Genomic DNA, 19,265 nt, shown 5'->3' with positions numbered 1-19,265 from the left:
GACCATCTCTACATAACTGTTAGAGTGCATACTAAAAGTCTAGCTTTTGGTATAAATATTTATCTAGAAATAAGAATCACATTGGTCAAATGACTACATTTATGATAAATGTAGTTGTTCAATTAATTTATATTGTAGATAACATGGTGTGTGGTGTCACACACAGAAGATCATGTTATCAGTACCTTATAAATTATAAACAGTAGCTCACGACCAAGATGGAAAAGAACAAACCATTGGAAGGTCGTAGTGTAATTAGGTATTAGTTTATCTTAACTATATAATTACACTAGTACACTTAAAGTGTATTGAGTAGGACCATTTGAGGTCGTTCCTTTTATACTGACTTAATAAAGGAACAAAGACCTCAGTTATTATGGAAGCGTGTGCTCTTAATCCTAATATAATAACAAGCACATATATTTGATATTTATTTCTTTAATTTATCAATGGGTGAGATTTAGTTCGATAAATCAATAAGCCCGATAAGTTGGGAAATGATATCACTTATAGTGTGTGTTGTTGATTATAGAAGGAAACTGTGTCCTAGTGATCTAGGTTGAGAATGTCCCCAAGAGGAGCTCATAAGGATTGTCATGTTAAACCCTGCAGGTGGACTTAGTCCGACATGACGATGAAGTTGAGTGGTACTACTCTTGGAGCTAGATATTAATTAAGCGAGTTGTCAGTAACTTACTTAATTAGTGGATATTTGTTATCTTAAACACAGGGAGACTAACACACTCATGATAAGAAGGAGCCCAAAATGTAATTTGGGATTGGTGCGGTAGTTCAATAATAGTTCTCTAGTGGAATGAATTATTATTGATAAAATTAAGTTGTGTGTTCGGGGCGAGCACGGGATGCTTAATTTTATCGGGAGACCAAAACCAATTCCTCCTCTCGGTCCCTATCGTAGCCTCTTAATTATAGAGTACTATACCCACCTATACCCACCTTCTTACCCATCCTATAGGGGCCGGCCAAGCTAGCTTGGAGACCAAGCTAGGGCCGGCCATGGGTATGTTCATGGGTGAATTCATGTGGCCGACCCTATTAAATAAAAAAGGAATTTTAAATTTTAAAATTTTTCTTATGTGGATAATATAATTTAAAAGAGAGTTTAAAAATTTAAATCCTTCCTTTTATAAGATTCTACAAAAGATTAAGAGAAGAGTTAAAATCTCTTTCCTTATTTGTAGATTAAAAGGTTGATTTTAATTTTGGTAAAAACTTTCTTTTAAATTATATTCATGATTTAAAAGAAAGTTTAAAAATTAAAAATTCATTTTTATTAGTTTCTACAAAAGATTAAGAAAAGATTTAATATCTTTCCTTATTTGTAGATTGAAAGGAGATTTTAATTTTTAGAGATAACTTTTCTTTTTGAAAATTATCCACATGTTTAAAAGAAAGATTTTAATTTATAAAATTTCTTTTTATTAACCAATCATGAAGGGATTAAAATTATTGGAGAAATTTTTATAAATTTCTAAGAAACAAATTAGGAAGTTTTAATTTTTGTTTTAATTAAAACTCTCCTTGTTTTGGGGAGAAGAGTGGCCGGCCATTATAATTTGAAAAGAGAAAATTATTTTAATTAAATAAAATTTCCTTTTCAATGACAAAAGAATTAAGGAAGTTTTTATTAAATTTTCCTTATTTGCCAAGACCAAGGATTATAAAAGAGGGGGTAGAGGATGCTTCAAGGTGAACGACTCTATTCTATTTTTCCTCTCTTTTCTCCTTGGGTGTGGCCAGCCCTTTCTTTCCTCTCCTCTCCTTTGTGTGGTCGAAACCTTCTCATGGTGGAGATAGCTTTGGTGGCCGGATCTAAGAAGGAGAAGAAGGAGAGAAAAGAAGCCTCTTTTCTAGCATCCCTTGGAGCATGGTGGTCGTGGCCGAACCTCTTCATCCTAGGAGAAGTTTTGATGGCCGAAACTTGTAAGGAAGAAGAAGGTGCTTGGTGGTTCTCATCTCGGAAGATCGTTGCCCACACAACGTCCGAGGTTAGAAGAGGAATACGGTAGAAGATCAAGAGGTCTTTCTAAAAGGTATAACTAGTAATTTTTCTTTCCGCATCATACTAGTTATTTTTGGAAATAATACTAAATACAAGAGGCATACGATTCTAGTGTTTCGAATTTGTTTTCGATATAGTGTTTCTTTGTTTTTTTTTCCTTGTGATTTGATTGTTCTTTTCGGTTGACCTAAAGTTATTTTAGGAAATTAAATATTAGCTTTCTATAAAAGGTTTTGTCTAGTCGGTAGTGGTTGCTCCCATATCCAAGAAGGTCGTGTGCCTCGCCACGTCAGTACTGGGAACCAATTATGGAAATTAATATTTAATGGAATTAATAACTTAAGGTGATTTGGGTCGAACGTGTTAAGTTCCGCAGGAGACCCAAGTCAAAACCTAAAAGAACAAATAGATTAAGTTTTGGATCAAACGTGTTAAGTTCCGCAGGCGATCCAAAATTTAATTTAAAAGAACACATGGTAGCTAGGAAAAGGTTCAGACCTTTGTACAAAATTTTTGTACAGTGGAACCTCTAGGTTTTCCGAGTAGCAACCAACAATAACAGCGCGGGCCTGCTAGCTGATCACCTCGGACTTCTCCCACCTGATCTTCCACGGAGAATTTTACCTTTTGGCAAAAGGTGGAGACGACCGCTCGGAACTCGTTGAGAGTCGGTCGCCCCAAGATCACATTGTACGCGGAGGGAGCATCGACTACAATGAAGTTAGCGGTCCGCGTTCTTCTGAGCGGCTCCTCTCCCATCAAGATAGCCAACCGGACCTGTCCGACCGGCAAAACTTCATTACTGATGAACCCGTAGAGGGGGGTTGCCATCGGCAGCAACTCGGCTCGGTCGATTTGCAATTGGTCGAATGCCTTCCGGAAGATTATGTTGACCGAGCTGCCTGTATCAATAAAGATGCGGTGAATAGTGTAGTTAGCTATTACCGCTCGGATGATGAGGGCGTCATCATGCGGGACTTCGACTCCCTCGAGGTCCCTAGGCCCAAAGCTGATCTCGGGCCCGTTCGCCCGCTCCTAACTGCAGCCCACCGTATGGATCGTAAGCTGCCTTGCATGCACCTTCCTTGCCCTGTTGAAGTTGCCTCCGGTCGGCCCTTCAGTGATGATGTTGATTTCACCCCTCGACGCATTGCCTCTATTCTCCTCCTCCCGAGCGGATGGTCGGTGTCGTTCATGCGATGCCCGAGGAATGGCCCTGTGCTACTGGTTATGTTGTCGCTTGGGAGATCTCCTTTCTGTACGCCGGGCAGGACTTTGGTGTTGATGTCATCAATTCGACGAAGGTGATCGACGGCGATAGCTCCTTGGTGTAGGATGAGTGATTAGGGGAGGCTCCAACAGTCGCGGGTGTTGTGAGTTGCTGACTGATGGAGCGAACAAAACATGAGAGTCCATAACTTCCCTTTCGGTTTAGGCCGATCGGCCGCTACTTGTTGGATGACGTGCGACCTCTGATGAGGACGGGCTACCTCTGCGCAGGGTCCTCTCGGTGGTTGATATTTGGAAGGCGGCTTCCGCTCGGCATGAGTTGGTGGCTCGGATGGTGCTTCCTTTTTCCTCGCCATCTGAGCTTCCTCCACATTGATGTACTCGTTGGCCTTGTTCAACATGTGGTCGTAGCTGCGAGACGACTTTCTGATGAGCGAACAGAAGAAATCACCGTCCACAAGCCCTGTGTGAACGCGTTCATCATAGTTTCTGAATTGACCGTCGGGATATCCATGGCCACCTGGTTGAAACGCTGGATGTAGGCTCGGAGCGACTCCTTCGAGCCTTGTTTGATGGCGAACAGACTCGCTGGTCTTCTGGTAGCGCATGCTGCTCGCGAAGTGATGAAGGAAGGTCGTGCGGAACTCTTTGAAACTCATGATGGATCCGTTCGGTAGCCTTCGGAACCATCGTTGCACCGATCCAGAAAGGGTGGTGAGGAACACCTGGCACTTCACACCATCTGTATATTGATGCAGAGTGGTTGTGTTGTCGAACTTACTCAGATGGTCGTCCGGGTCGGTGGTCCCGTTGTATTCCCCGATCGCCGGGGGCGCGTAATGCCTTGGTAGTGGGTCGCGCAGGATGACCTCGAAGAACTGCCTATTGATCCACTCGGGGGACGAGTCTGGCCGTGGAGCCTTGCCCTTCTTTGCGTCGCGGAGGGGCGCCTCATCGGACTAAGAGCCCCGGTTGAGGTTGGCTTGCGCAATCTCCGAGGGCGTTTGAAACAGAGCCCTATGGAAAGGTATCGGGGCGGGCAGGGCTTCCACCTGAGTGCCGGTTGGACCTTTGTTCGGGCCGCATATTGAGAGCTGCTCCAGCCGATCATCTGGTGTCGCCCGACCGCCTGACGCCAACGTTGCCTGCTGCGCTATCCGATCGGCTTGAGCCTTCTGCTGTTGCTCGACTATCTTGGCCGCCCGCGCTTGGATGAGCGTGTCTAGTTCTTTGGGAGAGAGTGTCACCATGAGTTAGCGCCCAACTTCTTCCATCGTCTCTGCTCGGATTCAGGAATGTTCCCACAGATTGCGCCAATTTGATCCTGTCCGAGCGCTGAGTCGATGGACACTGGGGACGTGACGCTCTCCGCTATCCTCTGATGATGGTGGAGACCTCCGGTGAACCTGCAAAGAAGCCGAGCCGGGAGGGGTTTCCCGGCAACGACCCTCCGACGCTCAAGTCAGGCAGTGAAGAAGAAGAGGAGCAAAGTAACGCTACTGTGGCTATAGTGATGAGAATCGCATACCTCCGTCGAAGTCCGGGGGTCCCTATATAGGACCCCGGGGAGGCGCGGGCAGGCTTCTCAATGCGTGCACGCTTCCCCAAACATACCTCAGTAGGGTTGTGTTAGAAAAACATGTCTTACGCCATTTCGCAATCGTCCGTGCATATCCCTGACGTGACGGTGGAAACTTCCACCTTAAGATACTTTGTCCGCTTCGGCCGCCGATTATGCTGTTTGTCGGCGGCAGATGTCTCAAGGACAATGTTACCAGCTGTCCCTTTGCGCCTCTTGCCTGTTCCCAAGCCGAGCGGACCGGTCGCTCGGCGCTCATGTCCTCCGGGATTGCGCATACCTCAAACCGGGGGGGGGGCGGGGGGGAGCCCTACTCATGTGCTCGGATGGGATTGCGCCTTATTGTCCTGTGGCTCGGCCGAGCGGCCTGTCCGCTCGGTCCAGAGACTCTTTCACCTTGAGCATCGAAAACCCGACCCCTGGTCGGGCTGTCTTTCGTCCGGCCTGGGAGACTCCTGGCCGGATGTTCGGTCGACCGGATGCTCGGTCGGCCCGCCAGTTCGCTCGGCACGACCTTGGGGTTGACCCTCTTGACCATTGACCTCCACGTGTCGTTGACCTCCCGCCAACGAGGGTCCCCTATCCTTACCACCGGATCAATACATAAAGGATCTATCATGTGGGTTGGACGATCGAGATAGTTGGGATTAGTCCGTTTGAACACAATTAAAGTCCAATCAGTCAAACTTTCACCTCCTTCGAATACACTTAAAAGGGAGACTTGTGATCTGAGAGGTAATATAAGAGTGTCACGTGGATAAAGGAGATTACTAGACAAGCTTAAGTGGCTTGGGAAAAGGTTGAATCAACCCAGATCCCACAGCATCCTTGATGCCCCATCTCTTTAGCGCCCCCAACTCTAAGGCACCCCCGACTCCATGGCACCCTGACTCTAAGGTGCCATCATCTGCTTGACGCCTCGTCTCCTTGACACCCCGTCTCCTTGGGAACTCGACGCGGAATCCAGGACTATTTTAGGAAGAAAATAACGCTCGCGTGAATTTTGAGATTCAAGACTATTTCAAAAAGAAGATAATGCTCATGTGGATTTTGAGAATTTTAGAATGTTTCGAGAAGCAAATAACAATCTCGCAGGAGGGAGGACATAGGAGTTAACCTTTGCTCTATAAAAGCTAATCCTCTTTGACGGTTGTAGGTGCACGAATAAATGCATCCAAACCCTAATTATCGCTCCTCTTCTTCATTTCCTAACTTGTGCGTCAGAGTGGTTGCGTCGGGGAATCCTTGGTTGTCATTCTAATCGTTTTTCCTAATTTTTCTTCTGTCCATGTTCCAGCAGCTCTCCTCGTCGATTATCATTATCACTAGGCTATTAGTGACAAGTTGACATATATATCTTATAATAACAAGATATAGCCCGGGCCCGTAATCAGGTCAACGGGCCAAAACGGTTGAAACCCTTTTTAAACTGCCAGACTGATGGTTCGATGGAATAGCCAAATAAGTTATATCCATGTGGCAATATCCAAGTTATAATTATTATTGTTTTCCTATGTCAGTTAGATTATTAATATCTAACTAATAATTTTCTTTATAAATTTGATATCGAACTAACAAATACGGGAATGAAAAATGTAAATAATTTAAATAAGTGGGCAAGTTTTTTTATATAAATTTATAATTTTAAATTTTAATATAGTAATATTGAACCATGATAAATCATGACAAACTATAAACCAACGATTTCAAATTATGAATCGGCGGTTCTAAATCGTGAACTGTAATCATCTTGCACCGCTAAGATTAAAGGTTGATTTTCATAAACTGTCATATTGACAGTTCCGAACGGTCAATTCAAAATCGTGATTAGATCTAATTATAGGCATAATTGGGGAAATTTTAAAAGTCTGGGTCTTTTTTCAATTTGAAATTTAAACTTGCGTCTCAATGTTATAGAGGCCCAAAGTTTCTGCCCATAATTAATTGGGCCGTTTTATCCTTCAGGCGGCGAAATTAGGTTGGGCCGGATGTTGATCATTATCAAACTTAGTATTAATTATTATGGTAGGTTTGATTTTTAAAATAGCTATTCGATTTTTATGAATTTTCAATAAAAATTATCAGTACGTTCCTTAACTTTTTATTATTAGAATAATTATTCTTTATCCTCAAAATTATTTTTCTAAATGATCAATGAACATGTTTCACTCGAAAAAGTCATCCAAATTTAATTAAATCTTTAAATTTTCTTAATATGTGGGCAGACCATTAAGATAACATATCTATTGTTTTTAAATTTTATTATTCTATAAAGTGTGGAAACGTCACATCATCGACATCCTTAGAGCCGATCATATGGATATAAAGGGAGATAAATATAGATACATAATCAGAACGCTAACCCTAGATAGTGACACTCCGAGAATTAAATACTGAATCTTTCGATCTCGAAATCATGCGTCCTCAACTGTGTTACACCCTGGGGACTAAATTTTATTATTCTATGAGTTGATGAAAGGCGAAGGTTTAATAAAATTAACTATAAAACATAGAATTAAGAGGTATTTTTCTTTACCTCAGCTTGGTATAGTTTGTCCTTCAATTAAAACGGGCTTATGAATGCTGATATAGATCGACTTCGAGTAGCATATTCCGATACGCCGATGGCTAAAAAACATGGGCCTAAGATTGCTAACCAATATTAATCAGATGATTTATTTAAATATGAATGAATGTAAATAATTTTTTATTAAATTTAATATTAAAAGAGCGTCGTCCAACGTAAATTGTTACTGTGTTATCTGAAAATACTTTCTTAAAAAATAAAGTAAAATTACATATAATAAATTCCGTGACTTTGTAGATTGGGCGGTTCGATATTAAAGTATTTATATTAATGTTAAGACATGAGTATTATAAAATTTAAATGATATTATAAATTAATATGGATATTAAAAATTAAGAAAATAAATTTTAAATATAAAGAATAAAAATAAATATGATACATAAATAATAAAAGTAAAAAAGGAAAAGATTAATATAATAAACATGTGATATACTATTTTTAAAAGTATGATATATTAACGTTAAACTTTTCGTGAAAAACTCTAATGTTAAATTGTTTTATTAAAAAACGGTAATTTACCAAAACACGTACTACGGTTAATGTATTTATCAAAAAATACATCACAGTTTTATATTCACCAAAAGGCGGAGTTTACCAAAATCAATCCCCAGATTACCCCTCTGGCTAACCTGGCAACCGCCTTTTTCAAACACATTTTTCCAAGCATCCAAGCCTAAAGTAGAATAGAAAAATAATTTGTGGTTCGGATACACGTCTTCTCACCGTCTCTCTCCCTTCGTCCCTCTGTGTGGTGTTATAAACTTTGAAAGAAAAAAAAATATGAACCCTGCGCTTGCCATTACTGCTCGTGGTGGTTGGTGATTGCAATAGACCAGTTAGGTTTATGGCATAATTGCGTAAGAGTTGCTAGAGGAGACCAAGGACAAATTAAGTTAAGAAGGTCAGCCGAGAAGGACAAACTTCTTGCAAGAAGGAAATGAGTAGAAGCACACATTTAAAGATTTAGACATGTATGTATGGATTTTTTTACTGTAAAATAGGGTAGTGAAGGTAAATAAAAAGTACACCATTTGTCTGTGAAGGGTGGCAGCAAAAAGTTATTTTATGGTTAATTTTGGTTGTGTGGGGAATAATATTCAATAACACCTGAATTATGATGTAATAGAAGACTTAATCGATTTAATTCATGTTAGTTTTTGACGTTGATAGTTAAGTTTGGCTAGGGTTTAGTCAGTGGTGGTCCTAGTTTACAAGAAATATCTGCTTCAAAAGTGGCTTGATATCTATGAGATCATGCCCAACGTGGGCCTGATATCATAGATATCAGGCCTAACGTGGGCCTGATATCTATGATATCAGGCCCACGTAGAGCCTGATATCGATAATGTGTTATGTGGTTAAAACTTTGCTTTTACATCAGACCGTTCCTAGTTTGAGCAAAATTACAATTTAACTACAAAAAATGATTATGTAGTTGCAAATTTACTAAAATAGTTTTTTAATTTATTTATCAGGGATGATCATATAACTGACGAAATTCTATATGAGATATGGAATACTCTTGATGCAACTTCTAGCATTGGACATGCAGATAATGTAGGAGAAGTATCCAGAACAAATATTCCATCATCTTCACAGTATAATTGTGTGCATAACACAAATAGAAATACGAGCAGTAATTTCACATTTGATCTAAATGAAGAAGCTAGTATTCAAGAAGATGAGGTTCTGAACCCGTGTGCAACACTTGTTGATTACTATGAGCCTAGTTGGAGTGAGGAGGAAGGGTATTATAACCGAAATGGAGAGGAAATGCAATGCAATACAAATATACAAGAATTCTTTGCTGATGATATGCAGATTGAACAATATGAAATATCTCAAGAGCAGTATAGTGACTTAAAGGAGGAGTTCCCAATAGCTGATGATCCATATATTCTAAATTCTCGATTGCTCCAAAGGCCAATTGAAGAGGCAACAGATCAGCATGAATTTTTTGTAGGACAGATATTTCAGTCTCGACAAGAGTTCAAGAATCAACTTGTGAAGCATGTCATGGTTAAACATATGAGATATAACCCAGTTGACACTCGGAAAAATAAAGTAAAAGCTGTCTGCTTCAATCAACCGTGTAAGTGGAGAGTAGTTGCCAGGGGGGATGTCGAGTTCATTGTTACGAAATATATAAAGGAACACCAATGTGGCACCATTAGGGAAAGTGCTGATCATCAAGCATGCTCTTCATCCTTTGTAGCTTCTTTTGTTGAAGAGTAAGAGATCTTCCACTATATCTGCGTGAGTTAAGAGTAAGGGATCCTGAAACCTATGTTGCACTACACAGGAATGGGGATAATCAGTTCCAACGATGTTTTTGGGGTTTTGGAGCTTGTAGGAGAGTATTTAGGTCTTATCTGCGTAAATTAATTGGAATTGATGCCACACACCTAAGAGGCAAATATCCGGGTGTGTTGTTGATGGCTACATCAATATATGCTAATGACAATGTCCTCCCAGTAGCCTTTGGAATCGCTGAAGTTGAATGTGGGTCTGCATGGGAGTGGTTTCTGGATCATACGAAGAGATTCTTTAATGTTGATCCAGAGTCAATGAGTATAGTATCAGATAGACATCGTGGCATTATAGCAGCAGTTAGGAAAGTATACCCTACTGCCCATCATGCTTTTTGTTGCCACCACATGTCTTGCAATATGGTAACAGATACTGGCAGTAGGTCAAGTTTAGGCTGCAAACACAACACTACAATATGATCTCATAATGCAGTCCATGCTTGAAAAACATCCAGATGCTCATAAGTGGCTTCAGAACATTGACCCTAAAAGATGGGCTAATGCACACTTTAGTAGGAGAAGGTACACAATGCTAACCACCAATTGTGTAGAGAGTTTAAATGCTTTGTTCAAGGAGACGCGTGAACTTCCGATAAACAGGTTAATTGATAATACCAGAAGAAAGGTAGCTCAATAGTTCTGTAACCGTAAGGAGGAAGCGTCGAAATGGTATGTAGTGTTGACACCTCATGCTACCAAAGAAATGCAATCAAGGAGAGAGAAAGCTAGACGATATAAAGTCCACCCCTACTCTCAATCCGAAATGGAAGTAGAGACATGGGGTGCTTCATACATTGTTGATTTGGAGAGGAAATATTGTAACTGTGGGGAGTTTCAAATTTCAAGATTGCCTTGCTCACATGCAAATGTCGTCATAATTCACCGGAACATGGATACACTCCCATATTGTGAGCATTACTTTCATTCACATAATTGGAAAACGACATACATGGATCGTATTTACCCCTGTCGAAGCAAAGAATTTTGGCCTAGGGGTGTCAACAACATTATAGTGCTATGTCCACGTAGCCTTGTGCAGCCTGGTAGGCGAAAGAAGGCAAGGATCGAGTCAAAACATAATGGGAAGGTAAAAATCAAATGCAGCAGGTGCAAACAACTGGGACATAATCGGAGGACCTGTAGAATGCCGCCAGCCCCTGGATCTTGACTGAATTGTAAATTCGAGGAGTTGAGGCATATGTTTTGTATGAAGTACATAAATAGGTTTGTAAGACAAACAGTTGTTAAAAGTGATGTTTCTGTTATATACGTTTATGGAGTATTTAGTTTGTGTTACAGTTTTATGGTAGGTATGAGAAGTGTAAACCATCACCTGCAAGGCAGAAATAATACTTCACACCATATCTCCATTGTGTCAAATAAAAATGCGATACATTTCAATTCAACAGGAAGGGGTTCATAATTTCAAAGTCACATTAATATGTAGTGAAATATAGATGTGTTAAAACATGCACAAAGGGAGTGTAGTAATCCATTCCATAGGGTAGAAAAAGAAAAGGTGTGCACTGTTCCGTGCCTACTGGCACGGTGCCATACTTCCTAATCCATGGTATATAAATTATGTTTGACACCATAAATATCATCTCCCCACCAAGACCTTCACAGGGGACTTGATTTCATGAAAATCCAAGTAGGGGAGGGTCATCAGTGGGTTTTGGTCAAAACCCACTGATGGACCTAGACACATCGGATTGGACCCATTTCAGCTCTAGTGGTATTCTGGAGTTGCAAGGACTCAGAATCTGGTGGCAAATCATTATTTAAATATTTATAGGTGCTGGGAAAAATTTAAAATACAATCAGCCTCCGTTGGGCCTGATATGCTTGGATATCAGGCAACGTGAGCCTGATATCCAAGCATATCAGGCCCAAAGTCGCCTTGGCTAAATGGCAACTGCACGGAGCCATATGTAATCCATGGTTTATAAATTATGTTTGACACCATAAATACCATCTCCCACCAAGACCTTCACAGGGGACTTGATTTCATGAAAATCCAAGTAGGGAAGGGTCATCGGTGGGTTTTGGTCAAAACCCACTGATGGACCTACCCATATCAGCGCTAGTGGTATTCTGGAGTTGCAAGGACTCAGAATCTGGTGGTAAATAAATGTTTAAATATTTATAGGTGCTGGAAAAAATTTAAAATACAATCAGCCTCCGTTGGGCTCGATATGCTTGGATATCGGGCCCTACGTGGGCCTGATATCCAAGCATATCAGGCCCAAAGTCGCCTTGGCACTTATAAATGGCAACTGGCACGGAGCCATACTTCGTAATCCATGGTTTATAAATTATGTTTGACACCATAAATACCATCTCCCCACCAAGACCTTCACAGGGGACTTGATTTCATGAAAATCCAAGTAGGGGAGGGCCATCAGTGGGTTTTGGTCAAAACCCACTGATGGACCTAGACACATCGGAATGGACTCATTTCAGCTCTAGTGGTATTCTGGAGTTGCAAGGACTCAGAATCTGGTGGCAAATAAATGTTTAAATATTTATAGGTACTGGAAAAAATTTAAAATACAATCAGCCTCCGTTGGGCCTGATATGCTTGGATATCAGGCCCAACGTGGGCCTGATATCCAAGCATATCAGGCCCAAAGTCGCCTTGGCACTTATAAATGGCAACTGGCACGGAGCCATACTTCGTAATCCATGGTTTATAAATTATGTTTGACACCATAAATACCATCTCCCCACCAAGACCTTCACAGGGGACTTGATTTCATGAAAATCCAAGTAGGGGAGGGCCATCAGTGGGTTTTGGTCAAAACCCACGATGGACCTAGACACATCGGATTGGACCCATTTCAGCGCTAGTGGTATTCTGGAGTTGCAAGGACTCAGAATCTGGTGGAAAATAAATGTTTAAATATTTATAGGTGCTGGGAAAAATTTAAAATACAATCAGCCTCCGTTGGGCCTGATATGCTTGGATATCAGGCCCAACGTGGGCCTGATAATATAAAAAGTAATATTTCAAATTAATAATAAATAATCTTACACATAAATCGAGGCGATTAGATAAAATAAATTAATGAGATATCAGGCCCAAGTTTCAATCTGCAAAAGCGCACACTCTCCTGCTTCGTTCTTCATCTTCTTCTCGAAGCCATTCAACGCAGCTCCAGGCCAAAACCCACTCTTCCTTCACCGGCGTTCAAGAATCATTTCCGTACGGAGGTCGGTTGCTCATTTAGGTAAGCTTTCTATAACCGGTTAACCTAGGGTTTGTGTGGGTGTGTTAGAATAAGAGCGTAGAGTTTTTCTGTGTTTGGTTATACAGTACGTAGGTTCGCAATGGCAACAAAAGAAGTCTCCACAAGTCTGTGTGCTGATCGACCAACTTATCAAAATTACGTCAACAGAGGAAGAACTAAAAGAATGAACTGGAAAAGTACCATTTGTCACTTCAGAAAGTTTATCTCTTCTGTTAACCCGACTTCAGAACAAGAACAGATGATTCGAGGCACACCTTTTTCCTGGATCCTCGACCTCCCTGATAGTTCTTTTGTAAGAGCTCAGGTACAAAATATGTTTGATAACTGGGATCATGAGGAAAAAAACTTTATCTTCCATGGGAAGAAGCTCAATTTTACAAAGGTAGATGTGGGACTGATTCTTGGCCTACCCGACAATGGAGATATAGTTCGTCTCGATTTAAATGAGGCTTCAAGCGCACTGTACATGGAGTTTTTCCGAGAATCGGATTGTTCTGCCAAACATTTAGAGAAACTGATTAGGAAGTCTAGATCAAACGACAAGCTGTACTGTCAGCTTTTTATCCTGTATTTTTTTACAACAGTTCTGTTTTGTGGGAGTAGCAGTGTTCTCAGAATACATGTGCTCTCCCTAATTGACTGTGTAGATGATTTTGAGAACTTAGCTAGGTTTAACTGGTGCAATGCAGTATACAGTTTCATGGCTCAACAATTAGACTCCATTGGATTGGAGCTTACATTAAGACCAAAACCACAGGTTGCTGATGCAACGCCCAAGGCCCCCTTGCTAAAGGGATTTCCAAATATTTTAGCTGTAAGTCCGATTACATATATAGCAAGATATGTGTAAAGATTATGAATTACTTTTATAATCATATTGTAGGTATGGGTGTGTGAGCACATCAGCATTATTGATCCAGACCATCCAGAAAAATTGCCAAGAATACTACGATGGAGGTGGCCTAACTATCATGTTGACACAGTAAAAAAAATGATAGACCGTGTAACTGCAGATAAAATTTTAGTAGAGTTAATTTCGACAGAATCAGAGTTTAATTTACTATCAAACCAGCCTCAGCCATCTGAGTATCTTGAGTTGGTTGGCCAAGGATCTTTACATCAAGCCGAAGAAGGCCAACTCCAGTGTGACGATACCGTAGATTGTAGTTTGTGCAAGGAAAAGGATAACAAAATTGAGAGTTTAAAGCAAGAATTATATAAAGCTTCTCAAAGTTTGGAGGAAGCTAATAAAAACCTGGCAACGGTGATAGAAGAAAAGGATAGTCTAGTAGCAGCAAAGGATATTGTGATTGCTGATATGGAAGCTATGCTTAAAGAAAAGGATCAACAAATAAGTGAACTGCGTAAAGAACGGGATACGAGTGGCAACAAGGCTGACACTATAAATTCTGACGTGGATAACAGAATTTTAACTGTAAAAGACAAAATCATAGCCGATGCCGAAAATAAGATTAAAGAGCTCCAACAAGTCATACAGAGCATATCAGGGGAGCCAAGAGCATCAGAAGGCATAGACCCAGCATCAGAAGGCATAGACCCTAATCTGCTTATAATTCCAACTAATTTTCGGGTAGGCCCAAAAGAAAGAGAACCCAGAGAAGGTTGATATCCCAATGCACCAAAAAAAAAGGCAAACAGGTTGTTCTTAGTGTCGAACCAGATGCTCCTGCACCATCAAAGACAGAAAATACAAGTTCATCACAGATAGAAACACAATGTCATGAAATTAACAAGGTCAAAACCAAAATATTGAAGGTACGGTCGAGAGTAGGTAAGTTGTTATTTTAGAATCCTTAATGACATAGTATTATTTTAATTATCTCAGCAAGCAAAAACATTTTTTAAAAAGAGCAAAGATGATGTGATAGCCGATGCATTGTTGAAGCTCAGTCAGTTAAGGTAACGTAGTTGCCAACCTAAATTCTTAACCCACATGTCAACAAAGGATTATTATTGGAGGTTAATGATAATTTTTTTATTTTCAATTTATTAAATACCATTGACTGTATACTTGTGTGTAGGGTGACGGTGCAACCAATATGGGCAAATGATAATTTCTCCTTAGATATGCAATCTTTTATGACAATATTTGATTGGACACAATATACCAATGGGGATTGCATAAATGTTTATTGGAATATTCTTGCTAATGAAGCCAAACACTCTAACTCACCATACCACCCATCCATATTTTGTGGGGTTGGATTCCCAGTATGTCCCTTATCTCATTGTAAATTGTTTAAATTATATATTGGATGCAGTCACCATAATAGCTCTATTATTTGTATAGGACTTGTTCGGAATGATGCACGTGGATGCATTGAAACAAACTGCAAAAACAGATGACGACAAGGACATTAGATATATTTTTTGTCCTTTACATAACCAAGATGATCATTGGCATCTAATGGCCATGGACCTGGAGGAACGACAAATAATTCATTATAACTCTCTTGGCACCACAGAAAATTACACTTCTGTTTTTAATCAAACTGTAAGTAACAAATTTCTTATATCCAATAATCATTGTTTATGTATTAATTACTATGGTTTGATATTTGTAGGTGTTGTTTTTTAAGGAGCTGAACTGGTCATACTATCACATATGGCATAAAGGTTTAGAACCATTCTCCGGGAGAGAGTATAAAACGATGCAAGTTATTGGCCCCACACAAAGTAAATTGTAAGTATTAGTGTATGTTCCATAATAATTCTATTTGCCTTTTCTATGATGGATTGTGCATTTGTTTTGTAGGTTGGATTGTGCTTTTTTTATAATGCGCTATGCAGAGAGTTTGATGTTCCGGAGATCTACAGACTTTGTACAAGATGATATGAGAGCTTATAGATTTAGACTTGGACACAAAATCATGTCTGACAAAAATTTTAAACTATAGAAATAGTGAACAATTGTAATAATTTATTGTAGTAATGATTTACTGTTTGTGTAACTAAAATTTATGGTGAATAAAATTATTGTAAATTAAATTTATAAGAAAGGATACCATACCAAGGCCACTTTGGGCCTGATATCCAAGCATATCAGGCCCAACGGAGGCTGATTGCATTTTAAATTTTTCCCAACACCTATAAATATTTAAACATTTATTTGCCACCAGATTCTGAGTCCTTGCAACTCCAGAATACCACTAGCGATGAAATGAGTCCAATCCGATGTGTCTAGGTCCATCAGTGGGTTTTGACCAAAACCCACTGATGGCCCTCCCCTACTTGGATTTTCATGAAATCAAGTCCCCTGTGAAGGTCATGGTGGGGAGATGGTATTTATGCTGTCAAACATAATTTATACACCATGGATTACGAAGTATGGCTCCGTGCCAGTTGGCACGGAACAGTGCACACCTTTTCTTTTCTACCCTATGGAAGGTGACTATTAAAATTGATGTTATTTTATTATTTTGATCAGGCCCCTGTAAGAATGCTTGGAGTTTATATTAGGGGGAGATAGAATACTGCTTTATTAAATGATATTCATATCAGGCCCACGTTGGGCCCTCCCCTACTTGGATTTTCATGAAATCAAGTCCCCTGTGAAGGTCTTGGTGGGGAGATGGTATTTATAGTGTCAAACATAATTTATAAACCATGGATTACGAAGTATGGCTCCATGCCAGTTGTCATTTATAAGTGCCAAGGCGACTTTGGGCCTGATATGCTTGGATATCAGGCCCACGTTGGGCCTGATATCCAAGCGTATCAGGCCCACGTTGGGCCTGATATCCAAGCATATCAGGCCCAACGGAGGTTGATTGTATTTTAAATTTTTCCCAGCACCTATAAATATTTAAATTATTATTTGCCACCAGATTCTGAGTCCTTGCAACTCCAGAATACCACTAGAGCTGAAATGGGTCCATTCCGATGTGTCTAGGTCCATCAATGGGTTTTGACCAAAACCCACTGATGGCCCTCCTCTACTTGGATTTTCATGAAATCAAGTCCCCTGTGAAGGTCTTGGTGGGGAGATGGTATTTATGGTGTCAAACATAATTTATAAACCATGGATTACGAATTATGGCTCCGTGGCAGTTGCCATTTATAAGTGCCAAGGAGACTTTGGGCCTGATATGCTTGGATATCAGGGCCACGTTGGGCCTGATATCCAAGCGTATCAGGCCCAACGGAGGCTGATTGCATTTTAAATTTTTCCCAGCACCTATAAATATTTAAATTATTATTTGCCACCAGATTCTGAGTCTTTGCAACTCCAGAATACCACTAGAGCTGAAATGGGTCCATTCCGATGTGTCTAGGTCCATCAGTGGGTTTTGACCAAAACCCACTAATGGCCCTCCCCTACTTGGATTTTCATGAAATCAAGTCCCCTGTGAAGGTCTTGGTGGGGAGATGGTATTTATGGTGTCAAACATAATTTATAAACCATGGATTACGAAGTATGGCTCCGTGCCAGTTGCCATTTATAAGTGCCAAGGCGACTTTAGGCCTGATATGCTTGGATATCAGGCCCACGTTGGGCCTGATATCCAAGCATATCAGGCCAACGGAGGCTGATTGTATTTTAAATTTTTCCCAGCACCTATAAATATTTAAACATTTATTTGCCACCAGATTCTGAGTCCTTGCAACTCCAGAATACCACTAGCGCTGATATGGATCCAATCCGATGTGTCTAGGTCCATCAATGGGTTTTGGCCAAAACCCACTGATGGCCCTCCCCTACTTAGATTTTCATGAAATCAAGTCTCCTGTGAAGGTCTTGGTGGGGAGATGGTATTTATGGTGTCAAACATAATTTATAAACCATGGATTACGAAGTATGACTCCGTGCCAGTTGCCATTTATAAGTGCCAAGGCGACTTTGGGCCTGATATGCTTGGATATCAGGCCCACGTTGGGCCTGATATCCAAGCGTATCAGGCCCACGTTGGGCCTGATATCCAAGCATATCAGGCCCAACGGAGGCTGATTGTATTTTAAATTTTTCCCAGCACCTATAAATATTTAAACATTTATTTGCCACCAGATTCTGAGTCCTTGCAACTCCAGAATACCACTAGCGCTGAAATGGATCCAATCCGATGTGTCTAGGTCCATCAGTGGGTTTTGACCAAAACCCACTGATGGCCCTCCCCTACTTGGATTTTCATGAAATCAAGTCCCTGTGAAGGTCATGGTGGGGAGATGGTATTTATGCTGTCAAACATAATTTATACACCATGGATTACGAAGTATGGCTCCGTGCCAGTTGCCATTTATAAGTGTCAAGGCGACTTTGGGCCTGATATGCTTGGATATCAGGCCCACGTTGGGCCTGATATCCAAGCATATCAGGCCCAACGGAGGCTGATTGCATTTTAAATTTTTCCCAGCACCTATAAATATTTAAATTATTATTTGCCACCAGATTCTGAGTCCTTGCAACTCCAGAATACCACTAGAGCTGAAATGGGTCCAATCCGATGTGTCTAGGTCCATCAGTGGGTTTTCACCAAAACCCACTGATGGCCCTCCCCTACTTGGTTCTACCTGAAATCATGTTCCCTGTGAAGTTCTAACTGGGAAGATGGTATATTTGGTGTCAAAATGTATTTATACCCCATTTCTAATAAGGTATTGCTCCGTGGCAGTTGGCACGGAACCTAGTGACGTGCTCTGGAAACCTCCGTTGGTCCGAGCCTATTTGATTTTTTAAACAATCCCAACCGTTACCATGATTTCAGTTTTGAGAAGATAGAAATGGTGCGCATTACAACTTATATACATTGTCTCTTTCCACTGATAAGCACCAGCATTGCATTTTGTATTTTGTGATTTATATTTCTGACTAATCACTATGCAATATTATTAATATTCCAGTGACAGTTTCTAATCTTCTCATACACTACATACCACCGTATTATACAACAAAGACTACATACAAAGATATTAAAAGTCCTACACTACGTAATAATTGCATTTACAATCTATACAAGTTTTTGCCTTACAAGACTGGATATTTAATCCAATGTTTGAAAATATTTATCCCTCAAAATTGCTACCATTACATCAATTCTAATCTTTTTCATGTCTCCTTGTTTGAAGTCCATCTTCATATCATATAGGAGACATCGAATGTATTGCATCACAAAGAAGCCACAGTCAACGCTGTAAAGAACAACAACATTTTAATTGTCAATAATTTTTTATCAATTATTTATATTCACACCTTGTGCTCGATTTACCTTGCTTGTTGTTGTGGACATTCAATTGTGCGAGAGACCCATCTATCAAACGGATAATGTCT

Source organism: Zingiber officinale, chromosome 7A, assembly GCF_018446385.1.
Source record: "Zingiber officinale cultivar Zhangliang chromosome 7A, Zo_v1.1, whole genome shotgun sequence".
NCBI classification, from domain to species: domain Eukaryota; kingdom Viridiplantae; phylum Streptophyta; class Magnoliopsida; order Zingiberales; family Zingiberaceae; genus Zingiber; species Zingiber officinale.
Note: the sequence above shows the minus strand (reverse complement) of the source record.